The following is a 23,387-nucleotide window of genomic DNA, read 5'->3' on the forward strand; positions in this document are numbered from 1 at the left end:
ATATTTTACAGGAATTGCTACCTCTTTAAACATTTATGCTATTAAAAAATCAGGCCAATTGTTGACATAAACCTAACATAGCAGCTGCTATATAGACAGAATATGAATTTTTTATGCTGTTGATGAGAAGTTTATGTCATTTATGTGCTATAGTAAGGGTACAAGATGGATTTTGAATCCTGAAAAAGCTACCATTGGCACCATTCAGAATATTAGCTGTGCTTTGAGTCAAAATATGAAGATGGCTGTGTTTTTGGTGTGTGTGTTTCTGTGCAAACCGGCTTATCTGTGGGTGGGGTGGGAGAAATCGCCGTACCTGGGGAAAATAGTTATGGTTTTCTTTTGTTTCTGTTTTGTTTTGTGAAAGGAAGGATTGATAGCATTTAATATTTGATTTATCTGCCCTTCCCTTCACCATCAAAAGAATTAACCGTTGTGGTGACAAAACCATATTTCATTTAATTGGAGGTGCCATCAGCTGCAAGATGCAACATTATTTCATGTACCACTAAGAATACGCACTAACAATTAAGCTGGCATGCCATTGATTTTCAAGTGCATTTCAATTTCGGAGATGTTGAAATGTGTAAGAACGAGTCTCTTGGAAGTGATGAAATGGCATATGTAATTCTGTGTGGTTTATGTCTGTCTGTATAAAATATACTTACATTTGGTTATATTCTGTAGTATTCTGAATCATTTTTACCGAGTTAGGTTTTATTTGTCCTTTAAATTTGCTATTAACGTTTGTTTGATACAATTAACTTAACATGGCATGACTTTGGAGTCTACTTAACAGAATCATTTGGAAGCTCTAGTTTCTTTCAAAAGGAAAAGAAAAGGGTCAGGTGCAAGGAAGCAGATTGACATTAAAGTAAGAGCATTTCTTTTCAGGAGAAAAGGAAGCACAACAAAATCAAAGAAGGGAAGGTAGAGGCGAGTGCTCTTAATTAGGGACCAGCAAACTGCTATGGTAACTTTTTAAGAGAAAAGCAGATTGTTGCTACTGTGTCAAAATCCAGTAGCTGATCTGATTGTGTGTTTATAGTTCACAGGTGGGGTCTGTCAGGAGTGAATACTTCTGAAACCAGAAGACTGTAGTTAATAATAATGCATGCTGGATATTTGCTAAGAGACATTTCAGATGTTTTCACCACATACAAACACACAAAAATGGTAACTGTGTGAGAAAGTGGGTATGTTAATCAGCTTAACTGTAGTAATTGTTTCACTACGTATATGTATGTGAAAAACATGTACACTTTAAATATGTACAGTTTTTATTTTAAGATTATATAAAAGTTATATACACATTACAAAACAAAACATAAAAATACATACAGCAATAATGCACGTCATATATTAAGTGCTCAATAAATCATGGACATGTTTCCCTCATCAGTGTGTTTCTCCATAGTAATTTTTAGTGATTGCATAGTATACCATCATATAATGCAACATAATTTTTAACCATTTCCCTATTTATCAACATTTAGATGGCAGTTTTTCATTTTAATAACGTGGATGCCATGAATATCCTTCTACTTTCTTTTTGTCACACTTACCCATTGATCATTTTAGGGTCAATTCCTAGGAGCAGAATTGCTGATTCAAAGGCTATGCATGTTTTAATGTGTTGGGAGGGGACCATTTCTTCACATATTCACCAATACAGGATTTCATCAGTTCCCCATTCCCCTCATTTTGCCAACCTGATTGGTTTAAAAAAAGAAAGAAAGAAAGAAAGAAAGAACCCTGTTTTTGTTTTTATTAGCGTTTTAAAAATTATAGTTGGGTTGAACACATTGGCCTTTTCAGAATGGTTCTTGATAATAAGAAAGCCTTGACAAAAAGGGAGCTCAGGAGAAAAACGGAAGGTCTTAAGGGACTTTCACACTGTTTTACGGAATCCTATGAGTTTTTGAGGAAACCCTCTCGTGTTCCTTAAGGCAGATGAAACTGATAAGAAATCACTTGTGATGTGGAGATCAGATGTAGTTCACTCACTCAGTCTGCGACCCAGTGCTGGAAGGGAAAACTCCTTAGCATCAGAACACTCTGGAAGCTTCAACAGGCCCAGGCCCAGGCTTGTTTTGAAAGCCTGAAGCTCTGTGGACAAGAACCACAGACTCCTGTCTGCTTCCTCAGAAGCAAGGATTTGAAGAAGAGGGCCAAAGAGGGCTCCATTCCTCTGAGTGCTAGATTTCTTTCATACTCTTTCCTTTTGGTCGAATTGAACTGTTGCCTTCATGGCCACAAATAATCAGACAGTATAACTTGGCAGTGGTTAACAATAAAATTGCATCGTATGAGCCATGCTGCTTTTTTTTTAAGTAGGCAAATAGGGTGATTTCTTTCTGAAACTCTCTGCTGTTTGAAGCTCTTTGAAGCTCTTAACATTTCAGTCAACATGGGAATCATATTGGGAATAAAGTAGTAAATTCCCATTCAGATTGCCTGTACCATGTAATCTTCAGGGACAGTAATGGCCATGTAGTTACAGAGTGTATCCCCCACTTAGTAATTACCAAACACATTGGCTCCGAGAACCTCTCAGTGTCTGCCCTTGGAGGCGCAGCCCCAGTGCAGCTTCCTCTTTGGGAGCATGTATTGTACAGTGGGCAGGACAGCATGATACAGTGGAAACCCCTTATTGGGGTCAGACCAGACGTGAAATGGACTCAACTCTGCCATTTACTGTGGTACTCTTACCTTGAGAGATTAGGAGCAACACGATTGTGGTGGAGACAGTAGATTTCATGAGATCGATCATGTAAAATAGTTCATCAGTAAACATCGTTCTTGGCCCCTATTTGTGTTGACTTCCTCATTCTGTCTCCGAAATCTTATTCAGGTGCCTCCATGTCATGATAACTTCTTTGAAATTTCTTAAAAGTCTTGATCTGGGTCACATGTTGATGTTTCTTTAGTATTCAATATTGATCGTTACCTCTTGACATTGTATACTTCTGTGTATCTGTAGCGTCCTCCATTAGCACGCATGTGCATTCGTCAAATATTTAATCGAGCCCCTGTTGTGTGTTAGGCCCAGGGTAAGATGCGGGAATGTGTTGGTGAACAAGAGATGTTCTTGTGGAGCTTACACCCCACCAGGGGAGACCTATATGAAACAACCTTGAGTTACTAAGTGAAAATCATGGCAATTGCCATGAATGCTGCTATAAAGGGCTGTAAGCGTGGACCAGCTCAGGGATGACATTTCAGCTGATACCTGTTGGGTAAGCAGGAATTAGCTAGGAAAAGGTGGGGATGATAAGTCTTTGGGCAAAGGAAACAGCGTGTTCAAGGCTCGAAACAGGAAAGAACCCAGATTAGTGGTTGGAGCGGCTGTGGGAGAACGGAGTGCAGGCAGCAGGCCTTGAGAGAGGGCACCTCAGAGTGAAAGGTCTGAAAGCTGGAAACCCCGGCGGCCTGCAGGCCAGCTGCACAACTCTGGTCTTTGGTCCAAGAGCAATAGCAAGACGCTGAAGGGGTTGAAGGAACTACCTCTGGAAGACTTTCCAGTAAAACAGATAAACGGATAGATTTGAAGTGGTCCTCCCTTAAGGTGGGGTTTTGAGGCCAGAGTCTGGTTGTGTGCCACCCTTGCTCATATAGAAACAACAACAACAACAAAAAAAAAACCCACACGAATGCTATTTTCAAGTATCCCTTCAACTCTAAAATACTAGGATGATGGGTAGAATATGAGCATTTTTGTTTTCCATAGAACTTAAATTTAAAGATATATTTCTGAGGAAGAATGTTTTCAACCTAAGCTAGAGGAATCTTGGTGAAGTTTTTAGGATCTTTTAAAATACTGATACCGTGTTTAAAGAGAAATGTATACTTCTCTTTAAAATGTATCAAAATGCTTAATTATGTTACCGAGTGTAAATGAAAAGGGACAGGCCCAAAAGGAACCTTCCTGAGGAGATCAGAAAAGATTATTTCCAAAAATCTTTGTCAGTCCCTATGGTTCTATTCTATGAGCCTGAGGCCAAATTGGGTCATCTTCTGAGTGTTTGAATAAAGGCCTCCTAACTCCTGTACATAATGCTAATGTATTTATTAGTTCATTTATTTTGCCACAGAGCACCACTTTAACAGCACTTACACAGAATCCAAGTTTTCTTCGAATTTTAGTGGATGGCACCCAAGGTCCAGCCTTAGTATCTTACAGGAAGGGGAGATCCAGAGTTGGACACAGGAGCTGCCTAATTCTTGATTTCTCTAAACAGAGCTTTGATCATGGGGGCCTCTCTCTGAGGCACTGTGGTAGAAACCCCTGCCAGCACCTTGTTCCGTGACAAGAATCCCATCTTTACGTCAATCTCCAGATTCAAAATATAAGATAATGAAGTCACTGCTTTTACTAGGTGGAAACTTCCCTTGATTTACCATTAATGCCTTAATTACTTTCTTTCTTTCCTTCTGTTTTGTCCCAGCTCTGTCTAGCGTTGCCTTTCTGTCTTTTCTCCTTATGAGATTGGCTGGATCTGTATCCTGCCTAAATACTGGGGAGCTTCATGAATAGGTTCAGAACGTAGGGAAGCGTCGAGAGAGTAGGGGGTAGTCGGGTGTGGTTCCTGTTGCCCTCATCCATCTGATGTGCTGCTCGTTGGAGTTGGAGATGAGAGGCATGTGGCCCTTGGCCACAGAGGCTCACGATCAAGATGAACTATTTTATTTACTTGCAGTGTACTGCCATGCCTTCATGTGTTTTAGGAATGTTCCAAGTACAGTGTTTCTTATTAAAGTGCCAGCTAAGAAAAAGCCAGGTAAGTCAGATATTATTGAATCAATGAGTTTATCGTGATTAATACAATTAAATAAGCCTGTAGCTCTTCCCTTCAGGTTAGTGTTTTGGTAGCCACATTTTGCTTGTCATCTACGCAGATATTAGAATTAAAATCCCTAAAACAAAATAAAAAACAACATTCTCACCCACAAAAGATAGGGAGAAGGCAGTGATACCTGTCCTTACTGTTATGTTTAATATGCCTTCATTGTATATATTTTGGCATGAAGTCACTGCTAGTTTCTGTTTGGATGAGGGAATCACGTGGATCCTGGAAGATGGAGGGTCGAGGAAAGGGAGCACACAAGCAATGACTTCAATATGTCATATGTCATCTCGGGAAGAAAAAAAAAGACTTTTCTGGTCTGACAAAAAATTTAGTTTAATGAGGATCTTAAAAGCCTACCTGTAGAAATCAGAGTGATAATGGCCATATCTCAGCCCTTCGCTAGCCCCCACAGTGTTTTGATCGTAAATGCTCCCCAAGGTGTTGATTTGATTCTGGCTGCAGCCACAAGAGAGGAGTTCCTGCTTGTTAACTGAAGAGTAAAGAAGTCGCTAAAGATGAGATACAGGGGGGAAAGACCCCAAAAAACAAAAACTAAAAGCTTCTCCAAGGTGGCAGAAGGGCACAGTTTTTGCCATCTTTATCACACGATCCTTAGCAAAGGTGTCCTCTGTTAACAGCTGAATACCTGAAACCCTCAGATTAGATTCCAGTCTGAGCATTTTTTTCCACCTTCTTCCTGACTTTTATCGAGTGCTTTGCGCTGCCTGTATTTCTTAGCCTTCAGACTTTTCTCTGGATTGCTAACCACTAATTGGAGATTTATTGGGCGCTCTTAAGTAAGAGGGGAGGAAGGCCAAAGGAGAAGGAAAATGGAGGAGAAGCCAGAAGAAACTTCAGGAAGGCAGCAGAGGGAGGAACAGGGGAGGATGGAAATAAAAGACAGATAAATGAAGACAAATGAAGAGCAATGAGATAGGGAGGCCTGGAGTAAAATACTGAAACTGAGCTAGTGCGGATCCATGTAAAATAGGGGTCTGGTGGAAGATCTCCAGCAAAAGTGGCGTAAATCAATGATGAGTAAATTAATAGGGCAATTGTGCAAATGGGACTCACTCATTTAAACTAAGCGTAATACATCACGGATGATTTAGAGATCACGCAATCCGTAGGGCATACCTTTTAATCTACACAGGACCCAGTAGACAGTGCTGTCACTTCAAGGGTAAAAAGGCAGAGGATCAGAACACTGGGTGTGTCTCTTCATTTTAAAAGTGTTAATAAGACAGATTCTGAGCGACAGGAAAATTAGCCAGACGCCGGAGCTTAGCTTGTGATCTGTGGATTCAAAAGGAGCTTCGGGTATTCTGGAATTCTCTCCACAAACACAAAATTTTTCTTGAAGAATCATTTTTTAAAGAACTTATTTGAATAGGTTAACATGTATGATTGACAGAAATTGAAGGGGATGTAAAATGAGTCACTGCCCATGGGATCAAAGGAGCATCTGAGCATTCAGTGGGTGTAATCCGGTCAGAATCCTGTGCTGTACTTGAGAGCATTCTGAGACCAGGAAAGAAAATGATCCCTGTGGTCCTACTTCTTTCATCCATGCATGTGTTCACGCACTCATCCAACAGATGCTTACTGATAACCCACTTCCTAGGAGGCACTGAGGAATGTCCTAGAGGGTGCTGGTTCAGCCTGCAACAGAAGCATTCGCAGGTCATTCGTGGAGTCCCCTTGCCAGTATTCTTGGGGGTAGGTGTTGAGGACCAGAAAGAAGTGCACATTGGGAATGGAGAGAAGTCTTCATTTATAGAACTTTTAGGATTTCTAAGTCTGTTCTTTTTCAATTTAGAAATGGAGGCTGGGATGCCTGGATGGCACAGTTGGTTAAGCGTCCAACTCTTGATTTTGGTTCAGGTCATGATCCCAGGGCTGTGGGTTCAAGCCCTGCGTCGGGCTCTGCGTTGACAGTAAGGAGGCTGCTTGGGATTCTTTCTCTCCCTCTCTCTGTCAGCCTGTCCCCTGCTCGTGCTCTCTCTCCCTCTCTGTCTAAACAAACACACAAACAAACTTAAATAGAAATGGAAGCTCATAAAGGTTAAGTGTCTGGGTCAAAGTAGAGCTATTTGGAGTGTTTAGGGTTAGGTGATCGTGAACTTCCCTTCTGGGCCACTGTTAGAATTTATTCCTTTTTTTTTTTTTTTTTTTTAATCTTCATGAAGCAGTTTGGAGATACAATTTCTAGCCTACACAGGTTAGAGGTGAGATCTAGTGACAGTTAGATGTTAGAAGTATCTAAACACTTCTGTTATGGGGAAAGCAAACGCATAAAGCCTGTCTATTCTTCAGTAAATGCTAGGCCTCTCTCAGAGTGGGAAAAGAGACTTAATTTAATAAAAGCTGCATTTTTGTATGAGATTTCACACTATGCTCATAAACTTCTGTCACTGATGAGGAAAATGACATTATTCTAAGTCTTGTACATTTTAGCAAAGGAGCTAAACTAAGCCAAGATTCCAGGGAGTTGTGGAAACCAGCAATTTGTGACACACCTTACATACGAAGAGTTACCATTGTAGGACATTCACCAAAGTTGATCACAAGAGGCGACTCCAAGCACGTCTTACAGGCGAGCAGGTAGTAACCTTCAAATTCTGTTATCAATAATCATACATTTATGGTTTTCTGTGTAAAGGAGAAAATAATTTCCCAAGGCCATAAAACAAATTACTGATGATGTTAAATAAAACATTTTTGCCCAGATAGTATTTTATAAGAGGCTACTCAACATGATTTTGAATCACTTGGGATTTTCATGTTTCCATTCTGGAGATCAGGGAAGACACATGTTGGAGAGGAAGCATGTCTTCAATCTGGAAATGATACTTGTGTCAGTAATAAGAATAATTTATTTTCTGTTCTCAGAGCGCTTAGTGGATTCTAATTCTTTTCCTACTGAGGTTCAGTTTAGTTTGGTCACTCACACTTGACTCCTAGTATTCCGTATGGTTCTACTGACCACTGATAGTGTAACTCCAGCGAGAAAGCAAATACTTCCCTCCTCCTCATTTGCAGTATGATTGAGTTTAACCTTCCTTTGTCCCACTTCAGGTATCCGATCCTTTGACAATTGTTAACCTGCCCATTTGGGATTGTTCGGCATTTAGTTATGACGATAGCATTTCTTAGAATAAATTAGATTTTTAAGAAAATGCTGCCTGCCAGGAAGCAGAGTTATTAGGTAGTGTGTATATTTTCAATGCTATAAAAATCTCCTTAACCAAACATAATAGGCAGGTAAAATAAATGTGAAATAACTGTCTCCCCTCTAGGTCTTAAAATCATTAAGCTGAAGACAGGTGGTCTAATTTTGCTGTTTCTATTTTCCTTATTCACATGTATGATAAATCACATACATATCTTATGTTTATAGCTGATTTATTTATATGCCTAAAGACACATTTCTCCAGTGGACTATTATAAAAAGTTGAGTTTTCTTTTGCAGTTGGAGATTAGTTTTACAGTGCCTGAACATTCCACCATCTTTGACCATCAGCACTCTTATTTGCCAGAGAACAAAAATGTACCTGGCATGACCTTTTGTAATCCCATGTTTGAACTAAACAGAGGAACATCTTGTGAACAAACTGGAGAGATGTGTGAAATAAATTGTTTTTCTTTACTATTATAGTTATTTTTAACCCACAGCTTTCAAGAAGGCATTTGAAGCAATTGGAATGTTTAATACAATAGGAGTAAAAGTGAGTCCTGGCTGGGCGGAGTAAGAACTTTGCAACATTCATGTTGTTGCTGAGTTTGTTGATAAAATTGACACTGAGGTTCCTGGAAGCCAGGGCAGTGGAAGAATGTGATAATTCCTGTTTTTAGAAGAGATAACTAGCTTCTTATTTGGGTGTTGGGAGTAGGGTGGAGAGAAGCAATTTATTTTTGCCTCGTTCTAAACACCTCTAAAAATGCATCACATGAGGTTTTAGGGAGTGACTGGAGAACGTAACTGACAGTGTCCTCAGTTGGAGATTCCTGGAAAATTCTGACATGGAATCCATGTTGTTTTAGTTCTGACCTTTGATGAAAGATCAAGGTATTGCATTGAAGCTTTTCCTTCAAGTGACACGGTTCATTCTCATCCATATGTAGACTTCTGATGATATCCCTATCCCATCCCCGTGATCAAGAATAGATTAGTAATCTTGAAAAACAAGATGAACTGGCAAGCAGGATTATTTTATAAATACTAAGGAGCCCGGAGAACTTTTTGGTCAGAATGGAAAGCCACCCTGCTCTCCTAGGCCAAGCAGTATAAACAAAACCATCATTCATTCACACTTTGAAGGTCGCCGTTTGTGGGGTCAGATTTTTCAACCTGGTCAGGACTTAGCACTGATCTTTTTAGACCAATTTTCATTGTCTGTATTTTTGTTCATTTCTCCTGGCTCACAGAATTGATTTTGTAGACCTACTGGTGGTCTTTGAATATCTCAAAAGCTTATCTTTATTACTCTAACAAATATTTATCCCCTTATGCCAGATGTTGTGCTAGATTTAAGGAGTATAGGAGTCAGGTTTTCCTTGCCTTCTTGGAGTCTCTAGTCGTGTACTTTCGTTCTTAAATCTCTTTATCACATCCTGAGACATACAACGGTCCTATGACCTACACAGACTTTAGTTACTGAAAGTTTTCATCGTCCGCTACACATTCCCATCCAAAATGCTTACGGGAAAGCATGATCAAGCCACTCAACATCACTCACCAGTGGGACTTTAGATCTTAGAGTTTCTGATGATTATGTAAAAGCATGTGTATGTTTCAGGACTTATAAGTGATTAAAAATGTTTCAGGAAGCACACCATCAGCCCCAATGTCCTAGACATGTCACCAACTCAGCGGGCAAGATTTTCTTCTTTCTTTTAAAGTTATATGTGACCTAAAGAGCACTCGAGTACTAGTGTGAACTTCCAGATGAGAGATACAATGCATGATAAGGATGGAGATTTGAGTGGCTTTGGTGAGAGGCAATGGCAAATGAGACATTAGAGAAATACACAGACAGGAATCTCCTTCCCATCGCTTCCATTTTTCTTTAGTCGTGGTCGTAAGATAGCGAGTTACCTTGTAGTTAGAGAAGGAATTAAAAATGCTTGGTTAGTAAGGGGGCTTTATATTGGTCACTTAATGCTCTGATGGAGCCTGAATCAAAATGGTACTCCTGAGGGAGGGAGCCACACGGACACTTGTCAACCCTTTGTGCACCTTTCTTTCTTTTTTTAAAAATTTTTTTAATGTTTATTTATTTTTGACAGAGAGAGACAAAGCACGAGAGGGGGAGGGGCAGAGAGAGAGGGAGACACAGAATCCGAAGCAGGCTCCAGGCTCTGAGCTGTCAGCACACAGCCCAACACGGGGCTCGAACTCACAGGCCGCGAGATCGTGACCTGAGCCGAAGTCTGACGCTTAACCGACTGAGCCACCCAGGCGCCCCAACCCTTTGTGCACCTTCCTGTCAGCTCCTACCTGCCCTTAGCACATGGTCCTGTTGAAAATCTGGTAGTTTAATTATTCTAAGGTTTAACAACAATGATACCTGCACAATGTTCTGCCTCTCTTTGGAGTATTTGCATGTGAGTGGCCAGTGGGTTGAAGCTCTGTATGGTGGAGAGTGAGATGGTAGCTGAAGACCGTAAAATAAATCGGAGGGCTGGAAGGCATTCCTGGTACCCTGAAAATTCCCCTGCTGGGGACTGTTCCAGCCAGTGATTAACAAACCTTAGTTATTTGCTAAGTAGTTTCCACACTGCATGGTAAGATACATACATGAGGCACAGTGCAGTGTTTATGTGAGAATAATGTAGATTATTTGAATCTAGGCCTCAGAACCTACCTGAATATGGGTTTTACAGTTTTGTGTAATTGCCTTTTCTTTGTGTTTGCATAGAAGGCATTACGTAGCTGGAAGATGATGGCAATTATAATTTATTATGCTGTAATTGTTACCTAAATGTTTTTGAATAAGCAAAAATCACATCTGTTTAGGAATAAGTTGCACAGCAAGAGAATTCCCTTTGAAATGAATGCCGTGTTCTCATATTCTGTAACTGTACACATAAAACAACGTATTTATTTCCCCACTGAGTCCATTACATTCCCAAGTCAAACCACATCCTATCTTCCCTTCCCATATTAAACCCTTTGATTTAATGGAGGTTTTAACTACTGGTTCTTTAGGGAATTTTCAGTAGGCTTTGCACAGATTAGGTTATTGGAAAGTATAGTTATTTGCTTGTAAAGTGGCAGTTCTGTGTCAAAATTGATTTTCTCTGGAGCTGCAACAGTAAAAAAGATAAGCTTCTGCTTTGCATCCCAAATGCCCTGATGTTCCAACCATGATAGTTTTCCCTTTGCTTCTTGCTCAGCATCATTCCGTTCCAGGCTAGTTTGGACAGGCAGATATGAGCACGTGTAGCCCACAGGACTCTGATATCCAGTGGTGATAATTGACCGGGCCTCTCCTCACTCTGGTTGCCACTGGTCTGTGACAGCCAGTGTTCTGGGCATGGTGAGCATAGCATTTCTTCCCTTTGCCATTAAATAGGAAATGCATAAGCCAGGAATGGTTTTGTTTGTTCCACAGAAATGTAGCAGTTGAAATAATTACCTTGCCATGCCCAGGCTAACAGGATTTATCTTCCATTATAGATCTTGAAGACATATGCAAGAATAGTTTACTTCTCTAAATATACTAGGCTACTCACTTAGAAACGATTTCACTGTGTAAAAGAGAGCAGTCATAGCTGGTGGCATTACCTAGAAAAGCTTTGATAGCCAGAAAGATGAAGGGTAAAGTATTCTCTGTTTTTCTGCTCCCGCTCATAAAATAGAATTGGAGTTTATGTGAATAACAGGCAGCCTCATTTTATTTTTTTATGCCCCGGTTGCAAGTTAAGGGTCCTTTAAGATGGGCCTTAATCTTAGGTGCTTCCCTCCAGCATATGTCCACCTCTCTAGTGGCCTCCAAGAGATGAGTATCTTCTTACTGTGGTCAGAGCCTGCCGGATGACCAAGATGGACAGTCAATCTGTTCTTTCTCAGACTCGGCGAAGGCCACATTTCTGAGGTTATTTGGGGGATATTGTCCCATCTGTGTTGTTCTGGAATGCTGATTCCTACTCCTCGCTGTTTGTGTTGTTTTTCTTTTTTTTTTAACCTCAGTTCTATCTCCAGCTAGATGCCCTTTATAGATTTTGCTTTTTTGTTGTGTTTCGGGTTTGAAGCTCCAGTGTGCATCCTATGAGTACTGTTCCATGCGGCATATTTCATTCAGTTAAATCTTGGTCTCCTGTCTTTGATCATCAAAATGTTACCAGATTGCCTTTGTTCCAGCTCAGCTGTTGCCACTCTGACTTTCACTACTAGCCGCTCACAGACAGTGCATCCCAGTGCATAACTTAATCGTGAAATCTGAGTTTCCCTTCTGGGACCAGTCCCAGGTGTTGATGGATCTGTGAAGGCGCGTGACCTTAGCTCGGAAGAACCAAAAAGAACACAAACTAGGCTTCCCTGTGTCAGGTTCAAGTTTCACTTGGTGCCCTGATAGTTAATAATATAGATTTTAAGAGTTGAATCAAGAAGCCTAGGATTTTAATTCATCTTTCTTTATACTCTTTCATTAGAGTTCATTCACTCCATCCATCTGCTCATCCTTATATCCACCAGTCCACTCAATAATTAACATACATCAGTGATAACTTCCAGCGTTTCAAACACTAGGGATAGAAAAAAATTAAGATACACACCTTTCCTTTGCAAATGACAAAGCGGCGTGAAACCATTTGCTGAGCCCTGCGGCTAGTCTGTGGCAGAGTGAATACTTAGAACCCATTTCTAGAGGTGTCTTCCCCGCGACCCTTATCTTTAAAGTTCTTACAGTAGTAGATTTAGACTCCTCACACATTTATGTTTTGGAAGTATCATGTGGTTGAAAATTAGAGAAAGCTGATGGAAACAAAATTGCTTGTACATTTACTAATGTGATGAAGCAAATTAAAGGAACAAAGCATTCACTACTCTTGTTAAGTTTCCTTTGAGTACTTATGATGAATAACAGTATTGTCAGCATATTCTATATATAGTTTTATGCCCTGCCCTCTCTGCTCGACATTATATAGTCATCGTCCTCCCACATCATGAGATACTTTTCCAAAACATGATAATTAATGACTCTGTGTTATTTCAAAGTATAAAGTTTGTTTAACTGTTGTTGTGTGTGTATTTGACTTTTGCTTCTACGGTTAGTGTTTTGTTTTTTTTTTAATTTTCCACCCTTATCACCTGAGCCTCCTTGTAATAAATCATTGCACATATCTGTCCTTGTTTCATTAGGATAAATTTCTGTGAGTGCTGTTACTGCATCAAAAGAAATGAACTTAATATAGATATATATTGTCCTGGGTCTACTTTTATCCTTAATCATCCAGGATCCCTGACCAAATCGCCAACTATGTAGTATCTTCAGCTTAGGAAAGAGTGTTCTTCTGCCAAATGTAGCCACAGAACTGCTTTCCAGCAAAGAAGTCCCCTCCATAGCTAAGCTTCCTGTTGAGGGAGTTTTCGTAGAAAAAAATGGCATTTGATCGAAGTCTTGAGGAAGTTGGAGCTTCAAAACGTGAAGAGGAGGATAAATTTTCCTAGCAGAAGAAACAGAGTGTTCAGAGGGAAGACCTTATTAAAACTGTACAGAATCTTAGAGACAGTAGTTATCTAACACTTGTAACCAAAGAAAGCATTTTTTTCAACCCAAATCTTGTTTAGCATATCAATACTGCAGACTGATCAAAGTACAGTAAAATCCGAGGGAGGTTGGGGAGCTCAAAACGGAGGGTAGACTCTCCTCTGCCCAGCTTCCCTTGAACTTCCTGCACAGGTCCTGAGGTACACTTCTGAAACCCAAGGCCCTTTAAAAAACAAATTTAAAACCACTCGTTCCAGTTTGAAGTTGAGGACACCGAGACACAGAGACAGAATGTGACTTCCCCCGAGGGCAGAACCGCTTCTGGAAGCTTGGTCTGGTGCTTTTCCCCTGCCCCAAAGCCAGAATCCAGGGCTTTCATCAATACACGCTCCCCTGCAGGTTGGAAGAGATTATTTTTACTTTCTTAGGCTGTGTATTGTTGCAAGGTCCCAAGAGATTAATGTATGTATTAACTTCTATAAGATGTTTCCCCAATCCATATTAACCATGTCTGACTGAGGCTCAAAGGATCTATTAAATTATATCCAGGTTCCTATTAAATCACTACGCTGCCGGTAATACCTGGGCTCACCTTCTCCTTAACCCAAATTAACACGTGCTCTTAGCGGTCTCAAATCTAACGCAGGTTCCTGAGATGAACAAGTGACTGGGAAGACGGGAGAGGAGAAAATTAAAATAAATGATACAGTGACCTCCTCACACCACTCATGGTTTCTCAATTAACCAAAAGCCAGCCGGCTCCTCATCGCTGTTCTTTCAGTAATAGGTTTCACCCTCCCGTTCAGTGCCAGCCCACACGGGTGCACACACAGACACACACTTTGCTAATCAGATTGGCAGCAAATAGAATTAAACCATTAAGGCAATTAAGCAATTCTTAGATAACATTTGATCAGTTCAATGAAAATGCAAATGCATGCTTCTTTTGGAGAAATAAGTTGATGAAAAGTCATTTCGTGTTCCATAATCTTCATTAACTTTTTTTCCAAATAAAGATTGCCATGTTTTAGGCTCAGAGCTGCACAGATGGAATGGGATTTTTTTTTTTTTTTTTTTTTTTTTTTTTTTTTTTTTTGTTTCCACTCTGTTCATCCTTTTATAACCCACCATGTTTTTCTGCCTCCAGACTCTTCTGGCACATTTAGGTAATCTTACCTACAGCCTCTTCTTTGTACCTCGAAGCAAACTCTGTTTATTTTCTTTTGACACGTGATGACTCACACTTTAAAGGCCAAACAGCTTCTCAGACCTTGAGTTCAGACTACATTCCTGCAGCGTTCTGACACGATTGTGGTTGGGCACCCATGTGCTGTAGGTGCGGTCCCTGATGCTGTGGTGCTGATACTTCTTTCTCCGTGCGCCCCTCGCTTAAGGTGCCTCCTCTCTCACTAGCTCGCGGGATGGCAGTCCTGCTCTCAAAAACAGGCGCTCGAAAGTGCGAGGTCTTTGCATTGGTGCTTCTAAGCTTGTGCCGGAGTCCCCGTGCGCCCTCTGCACACTGCTGCCGCCGCCCTCAATCCTCGACGAGTCTCAGCCTGGGCCTCCCTCACCCCACCACAGTGCCTTTCCTGCTCCAGCACAGGGTTTCCAAACCCGAGGGTCAACAGCTAGGGACTTGCAAAAATATTTATATCTTGTGGTTTCAGCTCAGACCCACTTAATCAGTATCTCCAAAGTTTGGCTTAGGGGTTTGTGGGGGGGGGGGGGGGATTGTTTTTTAATCTCCCTATTTGATTAGAGTCATCAGCCAGTCTTTATAAGACTTACATCTAGATGCCATATTGGTTTTTTTCCCTATAAATTAGAGACCATAACACATAGTCTGACCTATGATCTGCCAGTGATACAGAAATCCAAAAAGTTTTATGAATGTCTTCTTTATAAAGAAAAATAAAACTCCTTCTATGGCAGGTCGTTTTATGCACACACACACACGTAGAGTGTGTTGTCTCATGTACATGTACATAGATATGTAGATATGGATAGATATGTAGATAGATGGAGATGTAGAGATAGACCTAGACAGATACGTGGTTTTGAGTGTTCAAATAAATGTCCTTAGAGGCAGATGAAACCTGAGGGCCAGCTGTCTAATCACATTGTGGCTGGGGCATTCTCTTTAGCGCATCGCCTCCTTTTCCATGTTAATAAAGTATTGCGGCAAACTCTCATCCAGCGGGACACATGACCTTGGTGTGCCTGCCTGCAGATTTTTGAGAGGGTAAATATAAACATTAATGCCAAAAATTTCATATGCCTCAGGAATGTCACCAGTGCTTTTTCAGCCCAAAGCAGCCTTGAATTTTACTAATTCGTTCATCCATATATGTTAGCAGGAGAACTCCTCTTTTGAGCATTTTTTGGAGACTGTTCAGCAGCTATTAAAACCATCAAGCCCCCAGTGCCACCCGTGTTACAAGGAAGAATGATGTTTTGAGAAGCGATTGAGTACAGCAGCCAGGAAATATTTCTCACCTATTACTGTACACAAAGGCTTACATTTTCTTACATTACAACTTAGAAAGACTTCTAACGGGTAGACTTTTGGGAAGTAGACATGTAATGTCCTCAGCAATACTGGAAAATCTCATTAATTTGCTAAACAAACAAGTGGGGTTGTAAAGGATATTGCAAAGATTATAAAGGGAGGTTTAATCATCTGTGTTTAACTGGCTCTAAAAGCACCAAGTTCTCAAGTTCTTAAGATTCTGATGGCAGGTCTTCCTTCATTAAACTTGCCTAAGATATTTTAGCTGTTGGTTAGAATTACATTTTGGACTTTAGGATAATTCTGTATTTCTTTTTGAAAAAAAATCTTTGCATGAGCATTTAGGCCTTAATTCAAACTGAAGTTTCCCCTCAGTTCTAAATTACATTTTAGGGGTGTGTGTGTGTGTGTGTGTGTGTGTGTGTGTGTGTGGTTGTATTCATACCATGTATGGTGGAGGGCGAAGGGGGGAGACACGTCAGCAAGTGTATTACATTCCGTTCACAAGAATATCCTGAAGGTTTGCTTGAGTGAGGGAATTGTGTATATTAAAGGCTATTGTTCATTATTACTGCATAAAAATGGGTTTTTTAAAATTTTATAAGTAGGTATAAAATTTCAGACTCCCTACCTCTCTTGTTTAATTTTCACACTCAGAGGCATAAAGTGTTTCAGTATGTGTTGATCTTTCTTATTGGGTTGTTGTAGTTCAGGAGCTTTTTGTCTCAAAAAGAGAATATTCTAAAATAGTATTCTTTCTTGAACCCATAAGGTTGGGCCTTTGATAACATGAGGTATCGTGAGGTTCTGAAGGGAAGATTCTGTGTGGGTCTCTCCCACTGCCTTCATCCTACAGACCTCACCAGTCTGCTGTAATCTTATAATTAATTAATGACTTTTAAGTCAGCCAAGGTAGGTAGTATGAAGGCTTACATTTTGAAGAATTGCATCATGGATGGTGATATTTAGATACATACATTTTTTAAAAGCTTCCATACCAAATCCCAAAAGGAGAGATTGACAGACACTTCTAATATTAATTTATAGAGCTCCATTGTTCGTGTAATGCCCTCAGAACCAAAGGCATTGATTGGGTTTATAGAACCCACAGCACGTCACAGTTATACTAAATTGCCCTGATACTGTTTTAACTTGCTTTAGTGTTTTAGTCATTTGAAGATAATGTTTTCCAGTGACGTACGTATACTACTGACTGTCTTCTTGAGCTAACTCATTACATCCTTTTTCTGTCCTTCTGTCCCCTAAAACTACTCTTGAATTCTTCCTGTCCTCTTGGCTTATGTCTTCCTGGCCACCCATGCACCACTATCTAGTGTGAGTTCAGTAATAAAGCCACCAGGTTGTGTTTGTGTGTTCATTACTTTAAAGATGGCCCACCTAGGGGTCTGGGGTACAAACCCTGGAGTCTTAACCAATCAGGTGGTTTTGGACAGTCCATCTGGGCTCATTCTTTTTCTTTCTGCTGCTTGACTTTCACTCCCTGCCCCTCTGAGCTCTTCTGAGACACCAGGAGAGAGTGAGTGGGTACACGAATGAAAAGTATGTGTGTGTCTGCACATACACGTGTGGCAATTCTTTTTCTGAAGATGTTTCCTTTGGAGATCATTTCCATCCTGTCCTAGAACATTCCTTCTCTTTAAAAAAGAGCATTTAGCCTGCACCTTAATGAACAGTCTTCTTCAAGCTCCCTTAAAGCTGTGCAGAGTTTATCAGGGAGGCTGCTATCAGGGGTAGAATCTTTGGAGACAAAATGCTTCTCCCCAGAGTCTCACTGGGGTTCAGTCTCACTGGGGTTCCTACATACCATTCTGAGCGGGAAAGGAGCCTACAGCACTGACCTGTGTACTCACACTGCCCTATGTTCTCTGTGATGGAGCCGGCAAATGAGAGCCACCCACATGAATCCCGCCCCCCCCCCCCCCGAAAAAAAAAACTCGAATTAGCAGGGAATGACAAATAGCCACTGGTCCCTACTTATTTTACCAGGCCCAGTGTCTTTCCTGTCCTCATGAGATTTCTGGCCTTCCAGTTGATGCCTTTTGCAGCCCTCTCCCCTCTTCCCCTTACCAAGGGCCCCAGGGATCTATAATAGGCTTGTGTTAATTGCCTGTTGAAGGACAGAAGCAGTTCCTGGAAGGCAGATGGTGATCCCCAGGTGAGCACCATTGGGTAGGAGAAGGGAGCTGAGGTTGATCTAGCAACTGGAAGAGGATGCACTTGCACACGCACACGTGCACAAACACGCCCGCGCACACGTACTGTCCCACTGCATTTCCCAGAGCATCACGTAAGCACCGATCAGGCTCTAGTGGCTTTCCCTCACCCACACTCTGCTCTTGTTTGGTTGGCTGCACAGTAACTCAGGAAAGCCAGAGACTATCCATTTGAATCCCCTTGTAGGCTACAGTAGTTTTAGATAGAAGACACCCCAGAGAACGCTATATAATTCAGAGATTTATGAAGGTCACCTCATGGCCCCATTTCCTCTCTAAGAAACGTGTCTCTCAATCTGCATTGCACATCTTCCCTTATTGCCAGAAGGGCTTTATAGGTGTCCTGCACACTTCTCCTCTTTTCCTCGCCCGTCCCAGAGCAAGAACTATAAAAACATCTATTTTCCTCCCCTCCTTATCTCTTCTTTTAGACATACCTAGGCTGCCATTTCGTCGTTCTGTGTTGACTGTGGTGTAACACAGGAGGGGGAGGCACCGACAGCTGCTTTCTGCCCCAGCCACATTCACAGTCTTTGACCGGGCCCTGTTTTCCGTCTTTCACTCTCAGCCAGCACGCCCCCTCCTCGGGTCTCAGGGCGCGGTGTTTTGCTTCCTCCCTGTAGTTTGTGCCCGTCACCACTGCGCACGTCTGCTGCCGCTCTCCCGCCCAGAGCAAGGGAATCCCTGCAAATCGTACTGGGAGCAGAAGCAGGGGCCCTCTTCTCACTCGGCGTCACCCCTCGTGTCTCACTCCTTCCACTGTTCCTGTAAAACGCTGGAACTTCCTGGCAGAGTAGAAGCTCCACGGGCCCGTAAAGACCCCATTTACAACTGAGGAAACTGAGGCTGGGGGGCCGCGGGTGGTAGTGTCTGCTCGATGGCTGCTTCAGATTTAGGCGGCTTTGCGTTGGTGGTATAGTGATGAGCGTAGCTGCCTTCCAGATTTAGGCGGCTTTGAACCACTGCTCGGCATTTTACTCAGTAGATCTGTCCCTGAGTGCGCTTCAGAGTGTGCCCAGCAGAGCATAGTTAGCCTGGGTCAGGAGTGCCGGGTGGTGCTGGCAGCCTTGGCAGTCTGGAGGGCTTACCCAGGAGCTTCGATTTGGGGTGTGGCACGGCGTCTGAAGTGGGGAGCGTCTGAAGATGATGCTCAGTTCTACGCTGAGTGCCTTGTGAACACCCCCTCCCCCCCCCCGCAGACATCTTGCAGAGAAGCATGCAGGAGAAATGCTCTCTGTCGCGAGAGCAAGGCCGACTCCCTTTTAAAAAGGTAATACCCGAAGGCACTCTCTTAATGGAATTTTTTGGTTTGCTGATTATAGCAGCAGCAGAGCTGCATTCTAGAGACTTCAGAAAATGTGGCAAATTTCAAAGGAAAAAATCAAAGTTGTGTTTGTAACAAAATGGAGTGGTCACCAATCCTAGTATTTTTTGGTGTAAGCGTCCCAATCTTCCTTCTTCCCGTGTCTCACACAAAGTTTCTTCAAGGTTGTTAAATGGTTTTCCAGAGGCTGGTTTTTAAGGACTACACAGCGTCCTGTTACACGGATAACGCCATTAGTGGTCTAACTGTATTTAGGATATTTGGATTTTTTTTCAAGCCATCATTGTTACGAATAATGTATCTCAGTGATTATTTCTTTGGGATACGTGTATCCTTGGGAAATTATTCGGTGAAAGGAAACGAAGCCCTTTTCAGACAAGATCAGGCATGTTCAGGGTGGTATGGCCATAGACATGAAGCCCTTTTCAGAATGTGCTGTGGATTATTACATTTCACTTCAGAGTGTCCCAGTCGTGTTGCCACCAGTGATAAATGAAGATGCCCACCAAAAAGTCACACCTCTGTGGTTTCCCTCTTTTGAAAAAGACATTTCACCATGTAAAACTCCTTCCTTATGTATGATTTATAATAATGTAGGTATGAGTTCATAAAAATATTGAATTTGGATTCTCTCCAATTTCCCTTTTAGTAGAAAGGCTCAAGTTCAGTAACAAATTCTACTTGGAATTTCCTTGGGTAAAATGATATACTTTGATTACTTAAATTCATGACAAGTAACACATAGACATTAATTAATTAAAACACTTGTTAAAACCTTGAATAATACAGGGATTTAGCTTGACAGTGCAGTTTAAAAATCAAATAAGGCAGACCTACACTGGCCTCCTTGGAGATGACCGTCGGTGGGAAACATGGACTTTAAACAACATACATTAAGGGGTGCCTGGGTGGCTCAGTCGGTTAAGCGTCTGACTTCAGCTCAGGTCATGATCTCACAGTTTGTGAGTTCAAGCCCACATCAGGCTCTGTGCTGACAGCTCAGAGCCTGGAGCCTGCTTCAGATTCTGTGTCTCCCTCTCTCTCTGCCCCTTACCTGCTCACGCTCTGTCTCTCTCAAAAATAAATAAACATTACAAAAAAAATTAGCATATGTTAACATAAAGCGAGTTTTTTTTAATATATGAAATTTATTGTCAGATTGGTTTCCATACAACACCCAGTGCTCATCCCAAAAGGTGCCCTCTTCAATACTCATCACCTACCCTTCCCTCCCTCCCACCCCCCATCAACCCTCAGTTTGTTCTCAGTTTTTAAGAGTCTCTTATGCTTTGGCTCTCTCCCACTCTAACCTTTTCTTCTTTTTTTTTTTTCCTTCCCCTCCCCCATGGGTTTCTGTTAAGTGTCTCAGGATCCACATAAGAGTGAAAACATATTGTATCTGTCTTTCTCTGTATGGCTTATTTCACTTAGCATCACACTCTCCAGTTCTGTCCACGTTGCTACAAAGGGCCATACTTCATTCTTTCTCATTGCCACGTAGTACTCCATTGTGTATATAAACCACAATTTCTTTATCCATTCATCAGTTGATGGACATTTAGGCTCTTTCCACAATTTCGCTATTGTTGAGAGTGCTGCTATTAACATTGGGGTACAAGTGCCCCTATGCATCAGGACTCCTGTATCCCTTGGGTAAATTCCTAGCAGTGCTACTTCTGGGTCATAGGGTAGGTCTATTTTTAATTTTTGAGGAACCTCCACACTGTTTTCCAGAGCAGCTGCACCAGTTTGCATTCCCACCAACAGTGCGAGAGGGTTCCCATTTCTCCACATCCTCGCCAGCATCTATAGTCTCCTGATTTGTTCATTTTGGCCTTGAGCGAGTTTTTAATTGTCCATCTTTTCAAGCTGCTCTTCAATTCTATGGACATAAAGGCCTTAGAAAATATGTATAAATTGATTGAGTCTAAATTCTCAGATTTTAGGTCATTTCTAATAAAACATTTACATATAAGGTTTAAATCCAGTAAAAGAAAAGAGGACTAGCCAAGCAATAAAGAATTTGGGAGAGAGAAGACAATTATACCAGACAACCTAGGACACCCCCCCCAAAAAAAAAAAAAAACAAATGGGCATAAAACTCAGCCAAGTTTCCTGCAGCCTGTACAAAAACTGGAAATTAGTCATTTTTTCCCTTTGCAGTTTTTATTTTATTTATTGAGATGAACCATCAAAGTTCATCAGAATAGGAAGTGCTTTCCTTGTCACTAAATGTTGAAAAGAAACTATAAACAAGGACTTGAAACAACAGACAGAGGACAGTGTCATGTTCAGAGCTTTGAGTAGGGTTCATACAAGAGAGAGAGAGGGAGGGAGGGAAGGAGGGAGAAATGATTTGTGTTCACCATTCTGTTGAGTATAAACTCAAGGCACAAGATTAAATTGTGGTGGCTCTTTGCTGGCATTTCTGAGAGGAGCTGGGCACCAACTCTTTAAGTCTGTGGAGGTTTGATTGGCTGGGAGACAGAACTTGGAAATATCTGCATGGTCCCGAGACCGGTGGTTCTCCAACTTACCTCCACCAAAACAGCTTTCGTGCGAGCTACACTGAGCCATTTCACTGTCTGTAATCAAATGATGCTCTTTTTTCCACCAAAAAAAAAAAAAAAAAAAAAAAAATGGGGAATAGAACCAAGTGAGTGAGTAAAACTACCTTAGATATAGGTTTTTCTAGTGCATATATTTGGTGAGCTTTGCCTTATCGTGTGATCAGGTAACAAATATGAATAGACAAACTATTAACCATGGATAAGATTTAGCTCAACACCTCATTCTGAGGAGGACGCCATCTTTTATTTGTTTTTAAATATGTAACATAGTCATGTATTTTATGAGTCAAATTGTCCTGTTTCACATCACAAAATTAAACATATCAGGATTTAATGGTGTTCCATAACCATTATTAGCCCAGACGAGCTCATGATTTCCACGTGTTCTGGTACATGAATCAGTTTGAAAACCTTGCTGAGCATCAGTGCTGAGCACTTGAAGTGCAGCTATGCCCATAGGTGATCAGAAAGCTCTCCAGTAGCATCTGACTTTAGGAGCGGGGTTAGGAAACCTGACACTTTGTTATAAAAATGAAAGATCTCAAATAGCATGTTGCCCTCCTAAGGGGCCCGGAACAACCCCTGTGCAAGGCAGTCGTTAAAAATTAACAGCTTCTATATCTGCCAGAGGCTTCCTTAGGCTCCAGACGTATGCGCTGAGCTTTACATACAGTATCTCTAAACCTCACCACAGCCTTGCAAGGTATCATCCATGTTTCACTGATGGGGAAACTGAGGCACAGAGAAACTAAGTGACTTGACCAAGATCGCGGAGTTCAGAATGACCCAGCAGAACACCTCTAGATCTCTCTCTCTCTCTCTCTCTCTCTCTCTCTCTCTTTTAAGGTTTACTTTGATAAAGCCTGTGAAACAGGATTTTTCTTTTAATGCAGGTTTTGAATAGAATACACACATACACACACAAAGTAATTAAAAATCAGGGATTAAAAACAAACAAAAATAATATGGACCGCTTCACAAATTTGTCATCCTTGAGCAGGGGCCATCCTAATCTCTGTATCGTTCCAGTTTTCCTCTAGATAACTTACCTGCACTCCTTCCTCTACAGGCACTGCCCTGCAGTGATCAAGATTGGGTTCCTCAAAAAACTTAAAAATAGAACTCTCTTACCATCCAACAATTCACTTATGGGCATTTATCAGAAGAAAATAAATACACGAATTCA

The 23,387-nt window shown here is 41.3% G+C and overlaps 1 protein-coding gene and 1 pseudogene across 4 annotated transcripts in view; one reads left to right on the plus strand and one right to left on the minus strand.

The window, feature by feature from the left end:
• The window catches only part of AUTS2 (activator of transcription and developmental regulator AUTS2), a 1,111,391-nt gene that overhangs the window by 649,471 nt on the left and 438,533 nt on the right, over positions 1-23,387 (plus strand). The gene's annotated exons all lie outside the window — the stretch shown is intronic.
• LOC122210396 lies at positions 23,161-23,250 on the minus strand (annotated as a pseudogene).

This window comes from Panthera leo, chromosome E3 (genome assembly GCF_018350215.1).
Source record: "Panthera leo isolate Ple1 chromosome E3, P.leo_Ple1_pat1.1, whole genome shotgun sequence".
NCBI lineage: Eukaryota > Metazoa > Chordata > Mammalia > Carnivora > Felidae > Panthera > Panthera leo.